The sequence below is a fragment of the Hipposideros armiger genome, unplaced genomic scaffold (assembly GCF_001890085.2).
Source record: "Hipposideros armiger isolate ML-2016 unplaced genomic scaffold, ASM189008v1 scaffold_631, whole genome shotgun sequence".
NCBI classification, from domain to species: Eukaryota; Metazoa; Chordata; class Mammalia; order Chiroptera; family Hipposideridae; genus Hipposideros; species Hipposideros armiger.
The window spans coordinates 560,967-567,541 of record NW_017731981.1 but is presented as its reverse complement, the minus strand read 5'-3'; the positions used below and the strand labels follow the sequence as shown (position 1 = coordinate 567,541).

At 37.9% G+C, this 6,575-nt stretch overlaps 1 pseudogene; it reads left to right on the top strand.

The window, feature by feature from the left end:
- The first annotated feature begins 6,265 nt into the window (after positions 1–6,265).
- LOC109372372 (ubiquitin-like protein 5) lies at positions 6,266–6,544 on the top strand (annotated as a pseudogene).
- The last annotated feature ends 31 nt before the right edge of the window (positions 6,545–6,575 follow it).

Genomic DNA, 6,575 nt, shown 5'->3' with positions numbered 1-6,575 from the left:
TAAAATTGGAAAATTGTGGGTTGATCCTTCAGTATAATTATTTCCAATCTACTTGACTGAAATAGATTTTAACCTTAAAATGGAATGTTTTTATGCCTAACCTTCGACATGGAGTACAGTAATATTTCTTAATAGACTATCAATGAGTCAAGCACATATTTAGTTTACCCCCAAAAAAAATACATTTTTCACTGAATACTACTTCCACCATTCAACAGAAAAATACTAAGAATCGAAATAATAAATAAAAGCATTTTTTTCCAACTGAAAGGTAACCTCTGAAATCACTCCTTTACTGACTTTATTGTGGGTTAACTTGTCTTCTCTAAAACCAGTATGTCTCTTAATGCACCTGTGTTAATTGCTATGGTGTCTTTCCTCTGCTTTAGCCTAACAATACTGCATTCATACACTCTGCCCCATCTCTCTTACCTAGGGGCAACCTGAAAGGAACACAAAAACAGAGAACTTGATTTCTATTGGGTCGTTGGAATGACGTATTTTGTCTATGATTTTCAAAGGTCATTTATTTATATAAAGAACAAAGATCAATCAATGATATATTGCCTGTTTTGTTCGATAACCTTTTGCCATCTTTCAGTGAGCTTCATAATTCCTCGTTCATAGAAGGACCTGTCTTTATTTGCAAAAAACTAAACAAGGTGCTGATTTACAGCCTCCTCTGAATTGAATGCTATATCACACAAGGAGTTTTGAAGAAAGTGAGACAAATGGAAGGCTGATGGTGCAAGGTCAGGTGAGTATGGTGGGTGTGGCAACACATCCCATCCAAACTCCAAAAAATTTTGACGGGTGATCATACTTATGTGTGGTGTCGTGTTGTTGCGATGGAACACAATTCCTTTACAATTAAAAAGCTCTGCACATTTCTGGATGATGGATTCGTTCAAACTGTCCAATTGCCAACAGTACACATTCAAATTGATTGTTGGTGCCTTGGTAGGAGCTCAAAAAACACCAACACCTTTAAAATCCCACCACTCTGAGAGCATAACCTTCCTCTGATGAATGTCTGCTTTTGATGTCATTTGAGGTAAATCATCACATCGGGACCAAGAAAGTTTGCAACCACACTGTTGTAAACAATCCACTTCTCATCACAAGTTATCAGTCGCTTCAAAAAAGGATCGTTTTTCTCATGTTTAATGAGCATATTGCAGATATTTATACATGCCATCAAATGAACTTCTTTGAGTTCATGCGGAACCCAAATATCGAGCCTGCTTCCATATCCCAGCTTCTTCAGGTGGTCGTGAATGCTTAAATGATGGATGTTCAATGTTTCTGCAATCTCTCATGTCATGTAACGTGGGTTTGACTCAATCAATGTCTTTATTTGGTCATCATCAAACTCGGTGGGCCTCCCAGACTGAGGAGCATTGTTGAGATCAAAATCACCAGCATGGAATTTTGTGAACCATCATTGGCACTGACGTTCTTGTAGAGCATTGTCACCATAAACTTTATGCAACTTTTCACAAGCTTGACGCGCGTTCTTCCCTTTATAGAAGTAAAACAGTAAAATATGGCAAAAATGCACAGCTTGGTTTTCCATCTTCAACTTGTAAAATCTCCAAAACTCAACCAAATTGCTCAATATTTTTTTAGAATGAAGCTAGAACTGTCAGCAGTCAAATAACATAGAAATAACATAGATGCGAATGACTAGTACTTCCAAAAGTGAACTACTGCCATCTGTTGCAAACATGCATCATGACTTTTCTGACAACCCAATAAATCTAATCTTTCTTAAGTTTTATTTATTATTCTCTAAAAAGGGGGTTATTAATGCCTGCCATGTAGTTTAAGTCAAGTAGATGTCAACTGTGTTCTTGCCTTTTAATATTTAAGCAAATGATTCACTCAACACTGACTAAAAAAGTACTTATTGTAATGTTGTAAATATTTCTTAGGGGGCCAGATGAACTCATGTCCTGTTGGGGAGACCACTTCATAGTCGGTGTAGAGGCCTGACCACCGCACTGTATTTCTGAAGCTGATGTTGAATAATAGTGTATGTCAACTATAATTATATATACATATAGTCACGGGACATGGAGTAGAGAGTGGGAATGGAATCAATGGAATTGTAATAGATAAGCATGATATCGGGGGTGGGAGGGCAGTAGATGGGGGAGGGGAGATGTTACTTTATGAGGGTGAAAAGGGTAACTATTGCATTGTTCTGTACACCTGAAACTAACAATAAAAAATAAATAAATTAAAAGTACTTATTGTTTCTTTATTTTACCATTTTTCAGCAATGTCTACCCATTTTCTAAATTAAAAAAAAATGCTCATCCAATGCATGCAGTACCATTTGCTAAACTTAATTTAACAAATAATTTTCAAATTCTTCCCAAGTGGTCTAGATCCAAGCATTGTACTAAGCTCTGGAGATGTAAAGATGATAATGATGCTAAGATGCTGTCCTTATTTTCATAATGTTTCTATTTAGTGAGGGGAGTATATCCATAGGTAAAAATAACTAAAATTATAAGATGTGGAGGCAGCCTAGTGTCCATCAATGGATGAGTGGATAAATTTATTAATCCATTCATAAAGAAGAAGTGGTACATATATACAATGGAATATTGCTTGACCATGGATGGAAATGGGTTCTTGCCATCTGCAGCGGCATGGATAGATCTGGAGGGTATTGTGCTGAGTGGAATATGTCAGACAGAGAAAGACAGATGTAATGTAATTTCACTTATATGTAATGTGATTTCACTTATAAGAACAAACTAAGAACTCAGAGATACAGAGAACATTTGATGGTTGTCAGATGGGAGGAGGCTTGAGGGGGTAGGTGAAAAAGGGAAAGAGATTAAAATGTACAAATTAGTTACAAAATAGTCACAGGGATTTAAAGTAAAGTGTAGGAAATATAGTCAATAATATGGTAACAACTATGTATAGTGCCAGGTGGGTACTAGACTAGTCAGGGGGATCACTTCCTAAATTATATAAATGTCTAACCACTATGCTGTACACCTGAAATTAATATAGAATAATATGGAAAGTCAACTGTAATTGAAAAATTAGAAAGGGGGGAGAAAAGGTGAAGGGGAATAAGAGGCTCAAATTTCCAGGTATAAAACAAATAAGTCATGGGGATATAATGTACAGCATAGGAAATATAGTAAATGTTATTATGATAGCATAGTACAGCGTCAGATGGTTGCTGGGGTTATCGTGGTGATCACTTCTTTAGGTATATAAATGTTGAATAACTATAGTGCACACCTGAAACTTATGCAATGTATGTTAGTTATATTTTTTAATAAAAATATTTTGAAAAAATAGTCTGAGCCTCACTTATACTTAAATATCAGTCGAGGTCTGAGGTTAAGTGCAATAATATAGGAAAAGTTTATATGGGAAGAAAAGAATAGGAATAATGACAGGGCCCTGAGGAATACCAACCTGGAAGGGACAGAGAAAAGATTCTATGAAGAAGAATAAGAAGGGGTTGAAAATGTTGGCATTAGACCTAACAGTCATTACACAAAATGAGAGAGAACAGAGCATATCAAAACACAAAAAAGCAGTGAAGACCTGTTTCAGAAAGCAGTGAGGAAAACACATTTGTAATTGGTTGTTCTGTTTACCAAGAAATTTCCAGAAACACAAACCAAAGGGAGAAATGGAGTATTGGACCATGCAGCAGGTCATAACGACTGTACTAACTCTTGGGAAGCCAGGCTATCAATAATGGTTAAGAATAAGTGCAATAGAGGAAATCCAGCCTGAGATTGGGAAAGATTTCCCTGAGGAGGTGACGATGAAGCTGAGATCTGATGGGAAAATGAAAGTTAGCTGGGTGAGAAGGAAGTAAAACTTTATTACAAAAAGAGGGATTATCAGGTGCAAATTGTCTGTGACATGAGGGACAAAGGCCTGAAAGAAAGTCTGAGCCTTGAACTCTGAGCCTGAGAAGAACAAGCAATATGAAATTGAAGATGTTGCAGGACACCAGACCATGGGGGTGCCCAGCAGATCATGGTAATGAGAGGCCATGAAATAGTTTTAGGTAGGGAAGGGGACATAATCAGGTTTGCTGTTTTGAAATGATCTAGTCAAGTGGTTTAGTTAGTTAGGAAATGTAGCAGGCTCTACAAATATAAGGAATGTGATTTTCAAAGATGACTAATCACTAAGAGTAATTCATTGTAAAATGGAGGTTTGAGGCTAACTGTGCTCAGGATTCACACTTGCTCAATGAAAAACATGAAGGGTTTTTATCTCCCCCTCTATTCATCCCTGAGCATAGATCCTTGTTTGGCAAATGGCAATACTTATTTGAAATGTGGAAGTAAATCATAGGTATTAGGAAATACACATTTTCTGAAGGATCAGAAAATTATGCCCTTTCTTCTTCTAGAGCAAATACAAACTCCTTAGAAAGCAAACTTAAACTAGTAGAGGTCCTTCATCACCTGCCTCTCCCTACTTCTCCAGCCTCACCTGTTCCTCCTTCCCCTCTTTACCTTACACGGCAGCCATACTAAACCACTTGTGGTCCCCCATTCACACCAGTCTGCCATTTTCAGATCTTTGTCTCTGTTCTTTCTCTTTGCCTGGGTCATGTTTTTCATCCATTCTTCAGGTCACAGTTTTGAAAACACTTCTCTCAGGAAGTCTTTTCTGAATCCTCAACGCTGAAATTAATGGACACCCTATACTTATGTCATTGTGTGCTGTACACATTGCTTGTTTCCAACCTGTCGGCATGCAAAGTCTTCCTTCCAGATGTCACTCAACTAGCAGCTATAGGGAAGACCAAGGGAATCTGAGACACTGTGGGCAAGGAGAGGTCCATATAGGGGAAGGGGAAATAGTCATAAGCCAAGGAGATCAGGAACAAGTCGGGGAATGAAATCTATCAGTCTGTTTTCAGAGAAAGTATAAGAATATTTTTGTGAACATAATACTCATCTATTTTTTTAAAAGCATTTAGAAGAGTAACAACACAATGGGAGACCATCACCAAGGCTCTTCCAAAATCCAGTTAAAAGGATTTGCTAGAAATCTTTCCCATTCCTTCAAAAACCTTAATTTGCAAAATAGAAGTCCAGTTAATCACGTACCTGAAGTTGTTAGGAGACATCAAGGTGGGTGAAATAATTCACAAATAGAAGAAAGGAATTTTTGTTTCTAAGAGTTTCAGTGAGGGTTGTCTGAAGGCAACACCTCTCCTCAAATAGACATAGCGGCATTTGGGGAATAGCACTATAGTTTATTCCAACTTTTTGATTTTGAGGTAGACTGTGGGGCTTTTTTTGTCATTGCTCTCTGAATGTCATTGTTTTAGCTTTATTTACATGCCACATCACACAACCACACAAACTGGGAACCAATACTAACACTAACAATATTATTATTTTTCAGCAAATTCTTACACTTATTTGAAGAGATAAAGGAGTCAGGCTCTATAGTAATTCATAGTAATGTGACCAAACAACTTATCAAATGAGACAGGGGCTGCCCATAATATTGAAAAATCAGTCCCAGAACTTAAAGCATTTTACTAAAGTCACAGAGAAGTTCAAACTGCCAAATTTCCCAGTGACTGAAATGTGAAGATCAACGGTTGGCCCAAATGGTATCATTTTCACCCTGCTCCGGAAATTAAGCAGCTCTGAGCTGATAAAGCCCATAATTTAACATGTAGGGCAAATTGCTCAAGCACTTAACCAGTGAGGCACTAATCTGCCTTTCCCATGTGAACTCAAACTGACTCCTGACAGCAAAATCCATTGAAGAGATTTACCCTAGGTATAGCTTTTAAAAAGCAGTGTAATCAGGCGATAAGGGGATTGATGGTAAGTGAATTATCACAGCCCTCCACCAACATGCCACCAGCTGCTAAAGGCTTCCCACAGCCCTGAGCTTAGACTCGCATTCCTCTCAAGAAGACGTCATTGAACTCAAGGTATTTGGAAGTCAAGAAACCTTTTCCCATATTGATCGGGACAACAAAATTCCCGTGTTGTCCCTGGAAACACTTAAGGTCAAGCAAATTGGCCACATTGGTTCCTGGGACAGCTATGAAATTATATAAAAAAACAAAGCAACAACAAAAGAAACTCTGCTTTTTCATGGTTTGCAGAATGTTTTGAGTTATTGCTTGATGCATTTGACGGCTGATGAATTTGCATGTGTTTCCTGGCTTCTTAAAATGAATATAATCAATAATGTTGTGGTCAGCAGGTTCTAGGCGATTTGAGTTCCCGACAGGATGATTGAGGTTGTTTGCAACATCTGTCTGGGGAAGAAGCACCAATGACATCATCGGGGACCTTAAGAAGCTCATCGCAGCCCAAACTGGTACCCGTTGGAACAAGATCGTACCAAAGAAGTGGTACATGATTTTTAAGGATCACATTTCTCTGGGGAATTATGAAATCCATGATGGGATGAACCTGGAGCTTTATTACCAATAGAGCAGAATTCCTTCCCCCTACCCTCCCCTCTCCTCTCACCCACACCCCCCATGCTGGTATGGATGCTTGTTTTTAAAAAGACATGTTAATAAAAACTTAGAAGCA